This window comes from Enhydra lutris, unplaced genomic scaffold, assembly GCF_002288905.1.
Source record: "Enhydra lutris kenyoni isolate GAN:26980312 unplaced genomic scaffold, ASM228890v2 scaffoldscaffold40, whole genome shotgun sequence".
Classification (NCBI taxonomy): domain Eukaryota; kingdom Metazoa; phylum Chordata; class Mammalia; order Carnivora; family Mustelidae; genus Enhydra; species Enhydra lutris.
In genome coordinates, this window is record NW_019154124.1 from 11,474,722 (window position 1) to 11,495,206 (window position 20,485).

Sequence of the window (20,485 nt, forward strand, 5' to 3'; positions counted from 1 at the left end):
GGCTTTTTAACATCCTAGTGAGACTACCTCCAAAAGGTTCAAAACGCCCTGCTTTGGCCACTGGGCTGCCTTGCCTTGACAGGGCTGCTGCAGGAGTGAGTTCCCTTGGTCAGTGTGAAGGCACGAAAAGGGTAGGCAGCAGGAACAGGTGGCAGTTTGCGAAATGGACTTGAAAGGCAGAGGAGGGATGAAAGGTGGGGGGTATGAGCCTGGGAGCAGCCATATCAGACCAGTTTCACCTCCACCCCCAGGAAAAGCAATGGTGGGGCGAGCTCAGCCCTTCTAACAAGAGCAGAAGGGTCTTGGATTAGGCCTCTCCCTAGGGCACAGGCCTTCTTCCGGAAGGAAATGGTGTGCCAGTGGTGGAAAGGTTTCCTTGAAAATCTTAAATTCTTAAACTCCCTATAGTTATGTATTGGAGCACTTTTGGCAGGAAGTGAAAAGAATACCATTCCTGATGGGAAAAAATGACCGTCCTGCATATGGGTAAAACCTGTAATTATGGGATGGCAGTAAGATTTTTAATTAGCTCCTTTTTTAGTTTCACCAGGACCTTGTGAAAGGAAAAAGACCCTTATTAATTCAGAATTGATTTTCCAGCTTTCTGAGGGCAGCCTCCCCAGAGAAGACTCATAGTACTTACTAGCAAAAATGTTAAAGTAAATGTGATTTCATGATTCTTGACCCCGTGATGTTTTCTTCTCCCTTCCTCTTCCTTTTTTGTGCCTTGTTTTCTTTATATTCTCTATATCTCTAGCTTGCACTCTTTCTTTCTTCCTATTCTGAGTGGCCTCACAAAAGGCACCCCACAGAGACTTAACTTGGTTTGTTTTTTGCTAAGCATAAAGAGTGTGGCCACAGGAGCTGGCAAATGAGAAATGAAGTGGATGTAATGGGATTGAGAACTAGAGCTTGGGAAGGATATTTTATGTAACTGAAGATGGCCTTCCAGTCCAAATTTAGATAACCAAATAGTCAAGCCCATCATTTTTTGCTTCAATTTTTAATGATTCAAAAGCAGATTTTCTTTCGCAGCATGGGGATTATGAATAGCAGAATTAGATGCCCATTACTGTCTATGTGATATGTTGGTATCATAATAGCCTCCCTACATAAAAATATTGTATTATATTCTGTCAATTATTTCAGTAATGACTTCAGACTTCCTACTAAGAAAGTACACCGTTTCCAATTTATATCTCTAAGAGGAAGAGCTTAAAGAGCAAAAGGAATGTAATAAACTTCGAGAAGGTAAGTCAGCCTTCATTATTTGTTGGCCTTTGAGCCAAATCTCAATTTCTTTGGGTTCCTCGGATAAAGCACTGTGTTCTCTAATACCCGAAGTTGATGAAGAAAGATACTGCTTCTACAGGTCTTTCTGAAAGTGCTGGTTATCAACTGTAAGCCTAAATCATTGCTTAGTATTCTGTTGTGAGGTTTGCTATTAAATGCTTTATTATCCTAAACCTTTCCAATGAGGATATTCCAAGTGTGGCTTGTATTTGTTATGTATGGTAACTAAAACAGGATCATTTTCACAACATAGCATTACATGTCTATTGGGTTAGCCATAGCCTTGTACAATGCATTGTTTCAGCTCCGTTCAGTTATTTTGAAAAATTCCATTAAAACCAGATCATATCCCATTAATTGGGATAAAATTTTGCTTATTCACCAAAATTTGCTATTCCAGATAAAATGTTTATGAAACATAAGGATTGATAATAAAACTTGTATTTTGGGGCTCCATAAGCAAGAAGTCAGAAATCAATATCTACTATTCATTTAAGAGAAAATAATCTAATAAGGAAGATTAATGAAGATCAGATGTCTGTATTAATCATTTTTAGAAGAAAGTTTAATCCAAAATATTTAGTTCTGACTTTTACTCATGACCAATTTACGATGTCTTCTAGCTCTCAATTGTTACTATATGTAAATGTTTAATTTGTTCCTTTATTAGAAATGGACAAAAAACAATATGAACCTAATGCCCATGAAATGTTCCCTCTTACTCCTTCTTGGTTTTAGGTTATACTATGCATATGGTAGCATAAAATTTAAGTTTTGTTGCATTTTTCTGTGAGCATATTTTTGTATGTGTATATAAGCATTTTGTGAAAAAAAATTTTCAGTAAATCAAATCTAATTTCTTCAACATTTTTGCCTTATGAGTAAGAAAATGTAAGTAAAATGTTTTGTTTTTCTCTTATATACAAACACACACAGAGAGACTCTAGAAAGAAAAAATAGTTCTCCTTGGCCAAAAAAAAAAAAAAAGAAAAGAAAAAAGAAAAAAGTTAAAGGCAATGACTAATTTTCTGTTTTTTTTGGTATCCGTTAAGAAACTAAAAAAAAAAAATGACAACAGGCCTTATTTATTTACATGCCAGAAGAAAGATAGGACCTATCTCTGAGATGTATAGGGTGAGTCAGAATCAGAAATACTTGTGACTTGAGGCAGTACGCTTCTAAGCACACACAGATATGTGCCAGAGAGAGTCAAAGTTAAAAACAAATGGACAGAAAGCTTCAACTATCTCTGTCCTTGGGGAATATTTTCAGGAGATGGGAATAAGAAAAAGAAAGCAATTCCCAGGAGAATGGTTAAGGGCGCATGTGAAGATTTTTACGTCAGTGTTCACATTCAGTATTTTTAAATTAATGCAGCACAGAGAGGCCATTATAGAAAGAACCATAGAAAAGACATTACCTTGAGATGAAGAAAGATGGTCAAATATTCCTACAAACGAGACATATTTAGAGGACTCTGTGGCCCACGTAATACAGTTATTGACAAGGCATTAAACTTTTTAAGGGAAGAATGATTGCAAAGTAACATTAAACAAATGCTAATGGATAGTAATAAATGAATACAAAGTAACACTGAACAGGTACCAATTGGAAGCTTATTATTTGTGCATCAGAATCCTATACTGACAAACTTCTGCTGATTTAAGTATTAGGAAATATTACCAGTTATATTAAATGCTATCAAATCCTAAACCAAGCAATGCCTTTTACGCTGTGTTGTTAAATTTCTGCCAATGGTAGATTTCTTCACTTCTGTCTTTCAACCTTCCCCATTAAGTACAAGCACATCTCAGAAAAAATCAGTACTTACACCATGAGTTCCCATTAAAAACAACAAAAAAACAACAACTATTGAACTTGAAAATCTAGATTTCATTGTAAGATCCTTCTTCACTCTATAGAGTTGGAGTTTTTGTTGTTGTTGTTTTCTTTTTTTTTAACCATAAGTTATAGCTCAAAGTATAGGGAATCCATTTACTTAGGCCTACACAAAGGGAAGAATTCAATTATTCAACCAAGCGTTCAATAGCAGCAAAAAGACAATGGACGATGGTTCCTAAGACATAGAGGGTAACACAGGAATGACCAAAACCAACAACCTTTGGCACTCCTTCCAGTTGTTTTGTTTGTTTGTTTTAATTTTACGGATGCAGCCTCTGATGATAAAGAAAAAGAAATATGGATGATTGGTATTACTCTGATACTAGGTTTCTAATATACTTTAGCACAGTAAACCACCATTGTAACCTAGCATATTTCTATAAGATTGTAGGTATGTTATAGATCAAATTCACTGCCCATACAGATAATACAGAATTCACCTATTCAATGAGTGTTCATAGAAGCACCACAAATGATGTTGCCCAAATTTCCCCCCTGCAGTAATGGATAATGGAGAGAAAATAAGAGAGCAGTCATCTTATTTTTATGAGCACAGATTTTAGGTTTATATGATTAAAGTTCCTGCTCTTATTGCAAAGAAGACATACCAGTAAACATAGAGTCACAAACGTACATTAGATAGAGATATGACAAGTGATCTCTGTTTTACTCACCTATTACAGATGGGAGATGCAAACTTATAAGTTTGAGATTTGGAAACATTTGAAAATCAAGACAGTACAAATATTTGTATACAGTAATAACATATTCTTCTTAAAAGGTGGGAGGGAAATTCTAAGGGTTTCTAACGATTTGGGGAAGAAAGATAATGTGATGCCTAATCACCTAAAGAATATTGTTGTGTGCTATCTAATGTCCTATTGTTTTTAATGTAATTAACAATAATTTCATATTTTTAAAACTAAGAATAAGTATCTACACAATTCTAAAAATAGCTTGCCTCATCTACAACTAGAAATTTAAACACATTTTCTTTTCCTTATTCACAATTCCTTCAATTTTACTCTAAGGTGACCCATTCTTTAAGAACATGATCCTGTCAGAATGTCCACAGCCCAAAGTAAAACAGCAAACTGAGTCTTGAGTTTCAACCTAAACAATTATTATCTGGATGTTACTGCAAGTTGTTCTGTTACCCACAGATCAATCTGTTTTTGCCAAGCTATCATTCATTTTTGTGGACAGAATTTATAATGACAGAACACTTGCCGGGTAAATGTCAGTAAATTAAACAGATGCATATAACTCTACAATATCATCTGGATAACTTCAAAATGCAAATTTTTATTTTTGTAATATCCTAATAACATTTACAAATCTAGCTTCCATTAGTAGGAACTTTAACTTCCTTTAATTATGTCATTCACAGTGTTCATAGTCATTATTTTTAATAAGAACGTGCATGAAAATATTTTGGTTGGGAGAGCTGTGTAGACTTAATCATCTTTGTCCCTTTACTAATGCCTGAAATTCCTTATACTCAAGACCTGCTATTTTCAACAGTAGAGCGTTATGAGATTTCCTATGTATTGGATTGATTATGCAACTATGTTAAACTTCATTTCTATTCCTCAATTATATACAACATCTCCCTGTGAACAATGACACAATACGTATCACAGATGAACTGTCATCATAAACTTACTTACAACGCAGGGACAAAACTTCAATTCAAGCTTTAATAAATGTCCATGATTCATCAGTGTTCAGGGACAGAACCCAGTTCTGCTGTTTTTTTCCCCTTTTCTTCCCGAAGTTAACTAGCCAACCCCACTCCGCCCCTTCTCCACCCCTTCTTTTGATTTTTTTCTTCCCGGACATACAATAGTTGAGTGACTTTAACACATGACCAAAAAAGGTATTCTTTTTTAGTAAGGAGAAAAGGAAGTAGGAAAATTTTGAAATGCAAAGAGAAATTAGCCAAAAAGAAAAACAAAAAAAGAAAAAAAAATGTAAATATGAAAGAGGAACAATGTGCAGGGGAAAATGAGTTTTTTCATACAACGCAGCTAAACACAATGCAGAGATAAAATAGAAACAGCAAGAAATGTGAAGGCCAAAACCACCTACACAAGAAACCAGTACCATAAATGAGGCAAAAGAGTAGGACAACAAGTTTACTGCAGTATTCAATCAACCAAAATGTTTATCACTCAATAAAATATATAATGTTCAATATGTCCCTACTTATAGAAAATATTAATAACCTTCTAAGGTTCTCTGAAAGTGAGAGAGGTTATATAACGTGAATATTTAACCACTTTTTAAATTTAAAAAAGTGATATGAAAGTGTTATATAAGATACATCTACTATAACATAAGTTTGCAAATTCCCTTTGCATTTGATATCACCATAGGCAGCAATCTGATCAATTTATCATGCTGGATTTTTATAGCACTCTAGGGAAAAACATCATAAGCCACGTCATATAAAATATTGATTTGTATGTAACAAACATTTTTATAGTAAATCACACATAAAATTTAATGAACCTACTTTCTTTCCATGTACAACCTTCAGAACCACTTCTTTCTCCTAATACCTTTTCCTCAGGAAATAATTCATCAACAATCAGAAGGTGCAAATGGGATTAGGAAGGAAGGGCAAAAGTGACTTAGCTGCTTCAATGACTCGGTTCTCACCTGAAAATGTGTTCACATCCAGAAAATGTTCCAGAACCCTGAAGTGAATTAAATGTCATATGTCCCAGACTATGTCCATGTCTTATACTAATTTGTTCTTAATGAGAAAACTTGAACTCATTCATCTCTAAGACCTCCGTCAAATACTCAAATTCTTGACTTCAGATAGTCTGTTGAGTCGTGAAATCATTAGAAGCTTTCAGCTGCAGAGAAGTACGCGCCCATGCAGTGGGGTGGTAGAAATGACACAGACCTACCGAACTACAAAGCCTAGCTCTGTCATTTAGGAGTTCGGAGATGTAGGCCAAATGACATGGTCTTTCTGAGACTCGGTTTTAAATTTTTAAGTTGAGAATAATCCCATGAGAATTAAATGACACAGCGTTTTGTTCATTCATTCCATTTTCTCATTAATCTGTAACCACCCCTCTCCCCCTGTCCTCTTCCACTCCCCCCACAGTGAGTGATGCTTCCAGATAAAGCATTTAGCCATGCAACCTCAAAAATGTCTCCCTCTGTGCTGACTTAACACTTGATCAGTCTATTGATAACAAAATTTTTTCTATTTTTTTAATTTTTTTAAAAGATTTTTAAAAATTTATTTATTTGACAGACAGAGATCACAAGTAGGCAGAGAGGCAGGCAGAGAGAGAAGAAGGGAAGCAGGTTCCCCGCCAAGCAGAGAGCCCGGTGCAGGGCTCGATCCCAGGACCCTGGGATCATGACCTGAGCCGAAACAGAGGCTTAACCGACTGAGCCACCCAGGAGACCCGATAACAAATTATTTTTAAGAAAACTAAACAATAACCTGTAAGGACAATTAACTGGCACGCAGTATACATTTAATGAACCTTATGGTACACACAGCTCTAAGGAAGTACCGTCATTTTTCTCACTGTTTTGTCATCTATGTGCACGCTTTGAAATGTACATATTATGTCAGTACACTAATGATGAATAAAGGTAGATTCTATTTGATCTCGTGTATAATAACAAAAAATGAGAATAAATAAGCCCTTTCCAAGGCTCAATTTATGGAGACAAATTTAACTGGAAAAAATAGTTATTAGAAATATAAGGTGTTAGGGCGCCTGGGTGGCTCAGTGGGTTAAAGCCTCTGCTTTCGGCTCAGGTCATGATCCCAGGGTCCTGGGATCGAGCCCTGCATCGGGCTCTCTGCTCAGCGGGGAGCCTGCTTCCTCCTCTCTCTCTGCCTGCTTCTCTGCCTACTTGTGATCTCTGTCTGTCAAATAAATAAATAAAATCTTTAAAAAAAAAAAAAAAGAAATATAAGGTGTTTTTTCTAATTTGTTATTTTTTAACAGTTTTATTGATGTAGAAATCACATACCATTCAGTTCACCCATTTAAAGTGTATGTTCTAATGGTTTTTTGTATTATAGAAAGATTTTCAGTATCGTTTTTATTTAAAGAAGATCAATTATTACATATTTAAACAGGGGCACTGTTTGATGAGGCCCGCAAGTATTAGCTATGTAGACATGTAGACATATAATAAATAGTAATTGAATTTAACATTGTTAGACAAATGTTGATGGCCTTGAAACCTAAATTATACAAATTTCTGATGACTAGGATTTTTTTCAAATATACAACTGTAGCCTATATTCTATACATAATTTACTTCAAGCAATTGATCATCATAAAAAGTTTTTATTTCAACTTATATAAAAATTAATAATCATTTGGGCACACTATTATCATATATATCATATATGTGTACATATATGATGTACATATATGTATGTATATAAATGTAGGTGCACATATATGTATATAAATAAAATTATAATTCAAATTGGCATATGTAACTACTTTATTTGTATCACTTAGGCATATGTTACGGAGTTTATTTTGTGTTGTCATCTTGTACTTATACAATGAGAAGTGTATTTATGATATTGAAGTATGTGAGACCATAAATGACATTTGCATTTATCGGATACATCCACTCTGCTTCTACATTTAATCACTGGCTAGAGCTATTTACTACTTCATGTACTGTTCTTCCATAAACAGCAATACCTCAGGAGGACACCTTCAGAGTACTGATTTTTCTCCCTTTCAGTGGTGATGAGGAAGAAAAGTTTTATAGAAATAAAACATCCTCACCTTGCTCAAGTCAATGAGAAGCTTTAAAAAGTGAATATGAAACCAGAAAAATTAGATCAATAAAATCTATAATTGCATTTCATTTTGATAACTTCTATTAGATCTGCAAACAAAGCATTTGTCATTTTAATTCTCAATGAACTCTTAAGACAACTGAATGAATTTAGTGCTTTCTTAATGCAGTATTTTTGAAATTTAAGTAAAAATATCTCTTAAACGCTATAATAGTAATGGTAATCCAAAAATATAGGCAACCTTCAACCTACAAACATGTTCCAAACAATGATTTTTTATCACTGCTTAGAAACACAGGCTTGCATTTTCTCATGGAAAGAACATGTCGATTTTAGTCAGCAACCTGAGTGTGCGTTCGAATTTCTGCTTAGCTTCAATTGCTAGGTCTATAATCACCATTTCTAATCATAAAGTCTAACAGACTTCAAATAACTTTTAAATTAATAACCTTGGAATTATCAACTGATTAATGTAGGTTGATGGTTATCACTTATTCTAACAGCATTAAGAATAATTTATTGTATTTCACTAAGAAAAAAAAAGTTTTGCCTTTCACACATGAAGCATCTATGTGTGTGAGTGCACAATGGAAATCTAAAGAACTTACCATACGTTTTGATGAAAACTAGAAATGGAGAGGTATCTTTATTCATTCATTTATATAATTACTATTTCAGTCAGTCATCTGTTCACTTGTTATTAAGAACCTCCCAAGAGCTTAACATTCTGATAAGAATTTTGCTTCCTGAATTTATATGTTTCTATTTGCCACCCCAAAAGTGGATGAAAGGTGTGTTTGTCTGTTACATATAAATTTTTTTTTTAAAGATTTTATTTATTTGACAGACAGAGATCACAAGTAGGCAGAGAGGCAGGCAGAGAGAGAGAGAGAGGAGGAAGCAGGCTCCCTGCGGAGCAGACAGCCCGACGCGGGGCTCCATCCCAGGACCCCGGGATCATGACCTGGGCCGAAGGCAGAGGCCTCAACCCACCGAGCCACCGAGGCACCCCGTCTGTTACATATAAATTTTTATATGAGACATCTACTTCTTTTCTCTGATCTTAAGATGTAAGATGCCCTTTGGTATTAAAAAAAAAAAAAAGTTGAGGTGCCTGGGTGGCTCAGTGGGTTAAAACCTCTGCCTTCGACTCAGGTCATGATCTCAGAGTCCTGGGATCGAGCCCCACATGGGCTCTCTGCTCAGCAGGGAGCCTGCTTTCTCCTCTCTCTCTGCCTGCCTCTCTGCCTACTTGTAATCTCTGTCTGTCAAATAAATACATAAAATCTTAAAAAAAAAAATTTTTTTTTTAAAGTTGTGATTTTTTTAAATTGTATTTATTTATTTGTGAAAGAGAGAGGAAGAGAGCTCACAAGGGAATGGCAGAGGGAGAAGCAGGCTCCCCATTGAGCAAGGAACGCAATGTGGGGGACTCCACCCCAGGACCCTGGGATCATGACCTGAGCCAAAAGCAGACACTTAACTGACTGAGCCACCCAAGAGTTCCTCCCCACCTCCTCCCCCAAAAATGTTTTAAAACTTGGAACTTGTGTGCCAGGTCAAAAACTTTTAGAAACTACACTGCAGGTGGGACTGTAAAAAGGGACAACTGCTTTGGAAAAGGTTAAACACACAATTACCATATGACCCAGCAATCCCACTCCTCGGTATTTACCTAAGATGAAAACTTAGCTACACAAAAACTTGTACATTAAATCTCCATAGAAGCAATCTTCATAATAGCCAAAAAGTAAAAAGCCAAATGTCCCAACTAATATAATGAAGTATTATTTGGCAATAAAATTTAATGAAGTATTGGGGCACCTGGGTGGCTCAGTGGGTTAAAGTGTCTGCCTTTGGCTCAGGTCATGATCTTGGGGTCCTGGGATCAAGCCCCACATCCAGCTCTCTGCTCATCAGGGAGGCTGCTTCCTTTCCTCTCTCTCTGCCTGCCTCTCTGCCTACTTGTGATCTCTGTCTGCCAAATAATAAATAAAATATAAAAAAAAAAAGTCAATGAAGTGCTGACCCATGCTACAACATGGGTGAACCTTGAAAACATGCTGGGTGAAAGGAGCCAGTCAGAAAAGACCACCTGGTATATAATTTATTTATATGCTATGTCCAGAAGAAGCAAATCCATAGAGACAAAGTATCTTAGTGATTGAGTAGGACTAGACTGGATTATTGGGGGTGGGGAGGAGTGGGGAGTGACTGCTCATGGGTATGGGGTTTCATTTTGGGGTCACGAAATGCCCTAAGTTGTGACGGTTCCACAACTTTGTAAATATGCTAAGAACCTTTGGAATCATACATTTTACATGATCCCATCAACTATATCAAAATTACATATCTGCCACAGTACTGTCCAGTGCAACTTACTCGACTGCAAATTTTATATATAATACTGTTTTGAATCAAGAACCTGGGCCAGTAGTGGGCATTCTATAAATATATGATGAAAGAAACAAGGCAGGTAGGTAAACAAGCCAAAAGCATTATATGCAGAAAAATTAACTGAAATTTAGTATTGTTTTTGTTTCAAGTAAACCCAGCCTAAATGAAATCTGTCCTAATTATCTTCCTAAGAGCCAAGAGAAATTCAAGGGAGGGTCGAATCTGTAGACATGAATGTCTGTCCTCCCCACTAAGCAGTTTCAAAGGACATATTCAGCACCAGGGAACTGAGACAGAGGCTGGACCAAGCCCCTGCTGGTAGAAAACCTTAATGATAGGAAAAACCACTTTAAGCTACAGTATCATCCATACCCATGAGTGGTTCTCACATTTTGAGCTTGCATCATAAGCACCTGGAAGGCCTGCTAAAACCCAGATTACTGGTCCCAGCCCTGAGTATCTGATTCAGTAGATCCAGGTGGGCCCTAAGAATTTGCATGTCTAACAAGTTTGCAAATGAGATGGATTCTGCTGGCCAGAGGAGTTCTGCTGGTTCTTTCTAAAGTGAATATTCATATGTTGGAGATGATGGGAGGTGGCCTAAGGAAAAGAAGAGGAAGACATAAAAAGCAATGACACACTGAATACAAATTTTATAAATCAATAGTGTAGAACTAAGCTTCCAACACTGGTGGACCATCTTGGTACATGGTGAGAATGGTGATTCGGTGAGGTGAGTTTTATTATCAGGTGTTATTGTTAACACCAGTTCCTGAATTAAATTGCCAGTCAGATCTCCTGCTGCCTTTCATGTATCCAATTCGCTGATACCTGCACGCCTGAAAACAGCTCTAGCAACATGTGAGGCCAAGCTGGAGCCAGTATTTCAGTATGAGAGACAGGACATGTCAAAGACCACATTCTCCCCGAAGCGAGTATCCCGCAAGGACATCTGCCTCCCCTACTTGGTTTCGAACTCCATTATTGAACTTACCGTGTTAGGTTAGTTAAGGAGTGCATTCATAAGCATAAGCCATCACTGTGAAAGAACCTCTTCCTCAGACACATAAATATGCATCTGTCATGATAAAAAATCAGTTTATCAAATGAGCTAGCTACACCTTGAAAGGAGATTTCCAGACACGATGAGAAGCTATTTTGGTTTTGGTAAAACAACAACAACAACAACAACAAAACCCACCACCAATAATCAACACAAAAGGATTATTAACAAAGAGTACTTCAAGCACAGTCTTAGGTGTTTCTCAAATATACTTTGTGTGACACTGAAGGATACTTTTATGTATTTTTACTCTCTAATACTAAAGGCTCATATCGATCACAGATTCCTTTCAGAGAACATAAGCAAAAAAGTAAAACTCTTTATAGGTTAAAAAAAAAAATGGAAGCTGGTCTCACTGCCTTGGGCAGAAAAGTAATCTAGGTACTATAGTGAAAGTATGGTTATGGAAATAAAAATAATTCAATAGAGAAGGTATAGAATTGTAATCGGCCTTCATCTTCTTTCAATTACCTGAGTTTTCCAAAGAAATCTGTGTCATCTGGAGACAGATACTTTGTTCTTTTTTTTTTTTAAGATTTTATTTATTTATTTGACAGACAGAGATCACAAGTAGGCAGAGAGGCAGGCAGAGAGAGAGAGGGGGAAGCAGGCTCCCTGCCGAGCAGAGAGCCCTATGCGGGCTCCATCCCAGGCCCCTGGGATCATGACAAGACCAGAAGGCAGAGGCTTTAACCCACTGACCCAACCAGGCACCCCTGTTCTTTATTTCTATTATGTAAGTATGAATAAATAGCATTAGTACAGAGATTAGCATTGGTAAGCACATGGACTGGGTTACTGTAGGTTTAGGAGTTTCACTTAGAATTTTGTAAGCATAGTGACTTTTGAAAACCATTTCCAAAGCCATGTGATGTCTTGTTTGTTTACCTTTTTAAAAATATTTTAATTTATAAGAAACATTGCATTGGAAATGTAACTATTTGATCATTCACTATTCCATTTGGTATCAGATTATGTAAAGGAGCAAGCTAATTCTTGAATTGAAATTAAAACAAAAGTAACATTACTACACTAACGTGATACTATAAAGGGAGTCAAAGTCCTGAAGTGTTATGACTAAGTTAGCAACAATTTACAAAACTAAATAGGTTAATTCTTGTCATGATACACTCAACATTTGCAGGTATTATTATGTATTAAATTTGATTCTATTTATACTCCTTTTACATAAAACAATAATGGTAGTTAATAGTTACATATTTTTTTCTCTTTACTACAAAAATTGTTCCAAACTTAAAGTTGATCTGACAAGATTATATTTCTATAAACATAATATAACCAGGACCCTTAAAAATAAAAATTAAGGATTGTGCTAAATTATATCAAACAATGTATTTTATCTTCTTTTAAAAGAATATTCAACAGAACATTTTTTGTTATTTTAAGCACTTTTGTTCCTAAATAGTCACAAATTTTAACACTGATCAAAATAGTCATTTATGCACTCATGTTGTGATTTTCATAAATTCTGGGGTTTTGATAGGGGAAAGATGTATCTACTTTATTTTTTTTTTTTTAAGATTTATTTTATTTATTTATTTGACAGAGAGATCACAAGTCAGCGAGAGGCAGGCAGAGAGAGAGGAGGAAGCAGGCTCCCCGCAGAGCAGAGAGCCCGATGTGGGGCTCGATCCCAGGACCCTGGGATCATGACCTGAGCTGAAGGCAGCGGCTTAATCCACTGAGCCACACAGGCGCCCCAAGATGTATCTACTTTAAAGTTAATTTTTTGTTTTATACGATTAAGCCCCTCCTCCTGACTATATAGGTAATTCTGTATTAGGAAAATTGTGATTTATGTGACAAATAATACCTTACACTTTAAGGACTTAACATGGAAGAAATGTACTTTTTGCTTATTTAGTAATCTAGTGCAGGCTAGATTGTCACCAAGCAGATTTCTCCTAGTGGTAACTGAAGGAGAAAATTTCTTTCCTTTTCATGGCTCCTCTGTCTCCTGGAATCTTGAACTCAGACAAAAGGAAAAAGGGACACTGAACAAGAATATGCACTTTTTGTTTGTTTTTTAAGATTTTATCTATTTATTTTCAAGAAAGCATAAGCAGGCGAGGGGCAGAGGGAGAGGAAGAAGCAGGTTCCCCATTGAGCAGGGAGCACAATTCAGGACTCAATCCCAGGACCCTGAGATCATGACCTGAGCTGAAGGCCTGGGCTTAACCAACGGAGCCACCCAGGTGTCCCAGAAATCTCCACTTTTCGATGGCTGGAAACATATCACTTCTACCCTCATTCTCTTGTGGTAAACTAGCCAAATAGTCCCACCTAGATGCAACCAGAGGTTGACAAATGAGGTCCTTGTCCGGACAGCAACTTTCCATAAATACTACAGAAGCTAGACTACAAATTTTGGTAGCAAGTTAATGGTCCCTGGCACGGGCTATCCTCTATCAAGTGTCTGTGCTTCCTTCTTACCACATGTAGAACCTTCTTTCTTCTAAGCTAAGTTCCTGTGCCTTCCCTCAATCCAGCCGCACGTCAAGGAATTCTACACAATGCACAATTCTAATTCATTCACATATGGCCCCCTATGACACAGCAACCTCTGAAGAACAAATTTCTGGCTCCTCCCTGACCACAAGCCAATAATAAAGAGGTTGGTCAATGCAAAGATTACTATTACCCCCCCCCCAAAAAAAAATTCCATTTGCAAAATGAAGAATGGTATATACACAACTGTCACTGCTCCTCAGTAATGACAAAATCCTGCTGAGTAGACATGGTAAAGAACACATACCCTTCAAGAAGTTCCATGATAAGGCCCTGATTTCTGACTCTAAGATGTTCTTCCTTATCTATTATCTTCAATGGTTGCTTCTTCCAATCTTGTCAATTATGCTCCACGACTATTTCTGAAATGAAAAGTAGGGAGTATACCCACTATGACAGGGAAGAACCATATCCCCCCAAAACAGTTTACACTTTCACCCTTAGAACCTGTGAATATGTTATATTACATGGCAGGGGAGAATTAAGCTTGCAGATGCAATTAAGGTTGCTGCCTAACCTTAAGACAGAGAGATTAACCTGGATCATCTGGGTGGGCCCAATACAATCAGAAGATTCTTCCTACATCAAGAACGGAGGCAGGAGAGTCAATGTCAGAACAGCAAGACACACAAAAAATTCACCAGCCAGTGCTGGCTTTTAAGATAGAGGAGAACATGAGCTAAGGAATGCAATGGTCTCTAGCTTTTTCTTTTAGGCCAGGATCATGTTTTGGTTTGGTTGGTTTGATTTTAACAATAGAATTCTCTAAAAAGGTAGAGGTTCCTGGTCTAATCACTTCCATCAGTACCAAGTGATAATAACCACACTCAAAAGTTCTTTCTTAGACTGAATAAGCGAATCTGCCTTTAGTTCTTGTTTTCCTCTCCTTCCCTCTCTTGGTCTGTTTCTGTCTCTCTAACATCAGTTTCCTTAGTGCTATATGAAATCATAAACATCTTTGGAATAAGAGACTCTTCAACAAACCTCTGCCATAGTGCTGAACTTTTCATCCTGTTCTTACATGAGTCCTTCTCTTTCTTGTAGAATTCCATGAAGTCATCCAAGAAATATCCAACATGCACTACCTCCATTATGGCCAGCCAGCCCACCTTTTGTCCGTCCGTCCTTCCTTCCTTCCTTCTTTCCTTCCTCCCTCCCTTCTTTCCTTCCTTCCTCCCTCCATTCTCTCCTTCCTTCCTTCCTTTCTTCCTTTCCAGAGCTATAGTTTTGTTGGTATGTAGTGTCTTTATAAAGTCCTAATGGTCCAATTTGATGAAATGTTTTGACACTGCAGAATATGAGTCTCTATTTTCCTAGCCTGTGAGATCAACTCCTTTGCTCATCACCTCCTGACCACTGAACCAAAGCCACATTATAAGGGTTTTGTTCTGGTATCACCCAGTTTAAGGAATCAATTTCAGTACCAGTTTAGGAATGTTAACTATTGTTACAAATAAACCCATATGTTTCAGTAGCTCAACAAAATGGGCATTTCCTTCTTATTCTATAAACAGTAAAATATGGGGAGTCACCCAGATATTAGCCAAAAAGGTTCCCTTAGTCTTGTGACACCCCAGCTCCCTAAAACTCACTGTCACCTGCAAAAGGAGACAGGAGAATGAAGGCTTTCTTTTTTTAAAGATCTGCTATAAAAGCATCTCACAGAACTCCTGCTCACATTTCAATGGGGAGAACTAATTATATGGTCCTGTCTAGGAGCAAAGGGGGTGGGAAACAGTCTTTTTTCCAAGCCTGGGCCTGCCAAAGTCAGAGTTATACTATGGGAGGAGGGCTACACATTGGTTAGACAGTCAGCTGTCTGTGCTACTAATACATATTCATCATACTCAAAACATTATTTTAAAATTTTTTTTATAAAGGTTTTGCTAACTAGGACTATGTCCTCAGCCAGGATGGAAAACCACTGCTTAGCAGTATGATGCCACATCCCAGGAGAAGGAAAAGCAACCAAAACTGATTATTTGAACCGGGTGAGTGAATAGCTCACCGAGATACAGGTCAAGAATGCCCCCAAACTTTAAAAGACTCTGAGAAAGAGGAGAGGGAGAGAGAGGGAGAAGAAGGGGGGGTGGGGAGAAGTAGAAAGAGAGCAGGGAGAGAAGAGGGAAGCAGGAGGAGGAAGCAGAAAGTGAAGAAAAGGAGAAGAATGTACAATGGGTCCTATACTTTTGGACCTTAAATTTTTTTCAGGGAAAGGGCATAAGCAAATAACATTTCATCACAAAAGGTGAAAAGTGCAATAAATGGAAAATAAAAGATACTCTAAGAAAGTTCAACAGCAAAACTTAATATCAGTTGATGAGTCAGGAAATAGTTTCTCAGAGAAAGACATATAACTAAAGAATGATAGGTAAAAAGTTGGGTGAAAAACATCCAAAAGAGAGGAAAATCATGTGAAAAAGTTGAGGCACATTTCTTGTTCTGATAGAATGGAGTAGCTGGTAGCAGACCAGACTTTCTTTCGAGAAAAATTGGAAGAGTCATACAAAATGTGAAAAAGCATCAAGGAACTCCTAAATCAATCAGAGTAAAGGGGCCAGAATTCTGGAGAAAGAGAGACTGTAGAAAGGGGAGTGGATGTTCCTCAACAAATGCCTGAGACATGGACTCTGCCTGGGCAAAAGATCACCCATGGAGGAAAATCAGAAGAGATCAGCAGTCTCATAAGGCTGAAAAAAGAGAGAGAGAAAGGAGGCCTGGGGGCCAAGATCCTGATGAGAAGAGAGGTCTGGAGAATTACTCCTGACACATGGCCAGTTTAATAAGCAGGAAGTAAGCTCTGGAAAAGCATAGCAGAGTTTTCAGTAGTTGCACTGTGCTGGGACATGGGGGAGGGAAGAATTAGAGCTCTGGAATTCCAGAAGAGGAGCTCAGATGTTTCTTTAAAATCCCTGAAGGTGGGGTGCCTGGGTGGCTCAGTGGGTTAAGTAAGCCTCTGCCTTTGGCTCAGGTCATGGTCCCAGGGTCCTGGGATCGAGCCCCACAAGGGGCTCTCTGCTCAGCGGGGAGCCTGCTTCCCCCCCTCTGTCTGCCTCTCTGCCTATTTGTGATCTCTGTCTGTCAAATAAATAAATAAAATCTTTAAAATAAATAAAATAAAATAAAATAAAATAAAATCCCTGGAGGGGAAGGCCCTAAGAAGCAGGACAAATCAAGAAGCAGACAAAACGCTACTAAAACCTCAACCCAGAAAATACTGAATATATTAAGGAGATCAGTCTCAATATATTTTCCTACAAGAAGAAAGGAAAGGGATGCCTGGGTAGCTCACTCAGTTAAGCATCTGCCTTCAGCTAAGGTCATGATCCCAGGGTCCTGAGATGAGTCCCACATCAGACTCCCTGCTCAGTGGGAGCATGCTTCTACCTCTGCCTGCTGCTTCCCCTGCTTGTGCTCTCCCTCTTTCTTTCTGACAAATAAATAAACAAAATCTTAAAAAAAAAAAAAAGACAAAACAAGACGAAAGGGAAAGATAACATAATTTGGAATCACTGTGTTTTATTTCATTTTGTTTTTATGCCTAATGTCCAGAACTAAATCAGATATTCTAGAGATGCCAAAAGACTGAACCACAGGATCAAACATCTAGAAAACTTTAGAAAATAAAAATAGACTTACAGGGATCCAAACAGTGGAGACAGCAGACAAGGACATTCAAATAATTATAATTAAAGTGTTCAAGGAAAGTGAACAAAATATGGAGAAATAAATGAAATGAGGGAAAATTTTGTCAGTGAATTGAAAACTATATTAATAAAAGAATATAATGGAAATTTTAGAACTGAAAAATAGCTATGTTGAACAGCACACTGGACATGCAGAAGCCAATATGGGGGAATTAGAATACAGATTTATGCAAACTATCCAGACTAAAGAGATAAAGAAAGAGGAAAAAAAGAGAAAAATACTGAAAATTGTATATAGATTAATGTGGGACAGAGGGTAAAAGTCTTATATACAAGTAACTGGAGTCTCTCAAGGAATGGAGCGAGAATAGGGCAGAAGCAGAGAGAATGGTTGAGAATTTTTAAAGCTGATAACAAATGTCAGCTCGGAAATTTAGGAAGCACTGTGAAACTCAAACAATAATACAAAAAGGATGGGACGCCTGGGTGGCTCAGTTGGTTAAGCAGCTGCCTTCGGCTCAGGTCATGATCCCAGCGTCCTGGGATCGAGTCCCACATCGGGCTCCTTGCTCATCAGGGAGCCTGCTTCTCCCTCTGCCTCTGCCTGCCATTCTGTCTGCCTGTGCTTTCTCTCTCTCTCTGACAAATAAATAAATAAAATCTTTAAAAAAAAATAATAATAATAATACAAAAAGGATGTCACATAAAGCATACAATAGTCAAACCACTAAAAATCAGAAACAATGAGGACATTTTGAAAGCAGTCTGATGGAACAATAGGGCCAGAGGCAGGAGTTTGTCACATTCAAGAAAGAAAGTTTAGAAGCTGATGTTGTTGGACTTGAGTTGAACAAACAGACAAAAACATAAAAGGAGGAGTGATTCCATAGGCGCCTACAAAGGAAAGAAAGAGTCAAAATTATACAGAATCTTCAAGACCATGTTAACAAGTTTAGATTTTACCCTAGGATTATGAAAAGTCACTGAAGGATTTAATTGGGGATGACATGATTAGGTATGCACAATCAAAAGTTTATCTTTCCATGGGGCGCCTGGGTGGCTCAGTGGGTTAAGCCTCTGCCTTCGGCTCAGGTCATGATCCCAGGGTCTTGGGATAGAGCCCTGCATCGGGCTCTCTGCTCAGCAGGGAGCCTGCTTCCCCCTCTCTCTCTGTCTGCCTCTCTGCCTACTTGTGATAATAAATAAATAAATAAATAAATAAGTAAGTAAATAAAATCAAATAAATAAATAAATGTCAAATAAATAAATAAAATCTTTAAAAAAAAAAAAAAAAAAGCTTATCTTTCCAAATCTGAGGAGACTGGTTGGAGGGAGGAGGATGATAAATAGGGGAGATCAGGAATTTGATTACCAAGACTAGGAACAAAAGGTATTAAAAGAAGATGAGGCATATTTGGAACAACTGAGGCACACATTAAGAGAACTACTACCAGTGAGGATTACTTGATCTTGGGTCTCTAAGCACTGAGTGAGATCTTCTACAAATGCCTCCAACCAGGGATACTGGCAAGGCTGAAACTACTGGACAGAGTCCAATGGTCAACAATCAAAGCTCGGGCTTCCTGAAGGCAGCCAGATGATGTCCTGAGGATTGCGATTCGGCTCATTTGCCTGAAAATATATTTTATCCATTATTTTGGTTTAACCCATATGATTTTTAGAGCTGTTGAACCTACGTATAGTCATAATGGGTATAAAAATCTACTTGGGTTAGTGGAAGTTCAGGAAACTAAAACTGCTAAGCACTTACTAGCATCGGACACTGTATGTTTTACATATATCAGCTCACTGAATTTTCACAACTACCGTGTGAAGGAGGTCTAACTCCCCTGATACAATCTGAAGCTAAATTTAAAGGATTTGTTGAGAGTGAAAACAAGATTATGAAACTTTTTTAGGAAGGCACACTGCCAGGCTTCACTGACTCTGAAGACTGTGCTGTTCCTGCTGTATCCTGATCTGGAAAACTCTTTGGATTTCCTCACATTCTCCTCACACTTACAGTAAGGACTGAGGTGGAGGGTGGATTTAGGTTCCAGAGAAAGTTGGGCTGGGAAGGATGTAATCACTGCTGTCTCAGGTTGTGGAACCACAGGGTTGGGGAATAAAGGGAAGGTGATTCACTTCTGATGATTATTCTGAGCCTTTTTCCCCCAGCTTGATGAGTCATATGTAATTTTGCTTTATGACAACTCTTCCACTAACTACAATGATAAAATATTAATAAGCATATACCATTTCACAGCGTAAGGTCATCACAATGATGTCAGAAATTAAGAGATGGTTATAACATACACTAACATTTTGGGAAAATGTATAGAATCTTACCATTTTTCCTTGTTTGTAACAATTTATGATGGTTTCTGGGTATAAAACTCCACACTGGCATTGCCCTCAGTGGGTTTTCACTTAAGACTAGGCTGAAAATATGGAATATACTTTCCAATTTTATTCTTTAAGATTATGTATGAGATGAAAAATCCTATGCATTATATAAGACTTACTATTTCTCTGAGAAGAGGATAAAGGATTGAAAGATACACTAATGCATGAAAATGCATTTAATAAAAGTGACCTAATGCCCCTGCTACAGATTCCAAACTCAGTATCTCATGCAGGATGACCAGTCTGGAGAAGAGTCAGGCAACTGTAGAATTTCTTAAAAGGTAAAGGCAGAAACTCAGATTTTAATTTTATAGCTCCTGAAAACAGTTTGCCTGATTTTCATGAGACTAAGCACAATTCCCACAAATGACCTGGTTGTATTCTAGAAAAGACTGAGGGAACTTCATGGAGGCTTCGCCAGAGAGGCTGACTTACTCC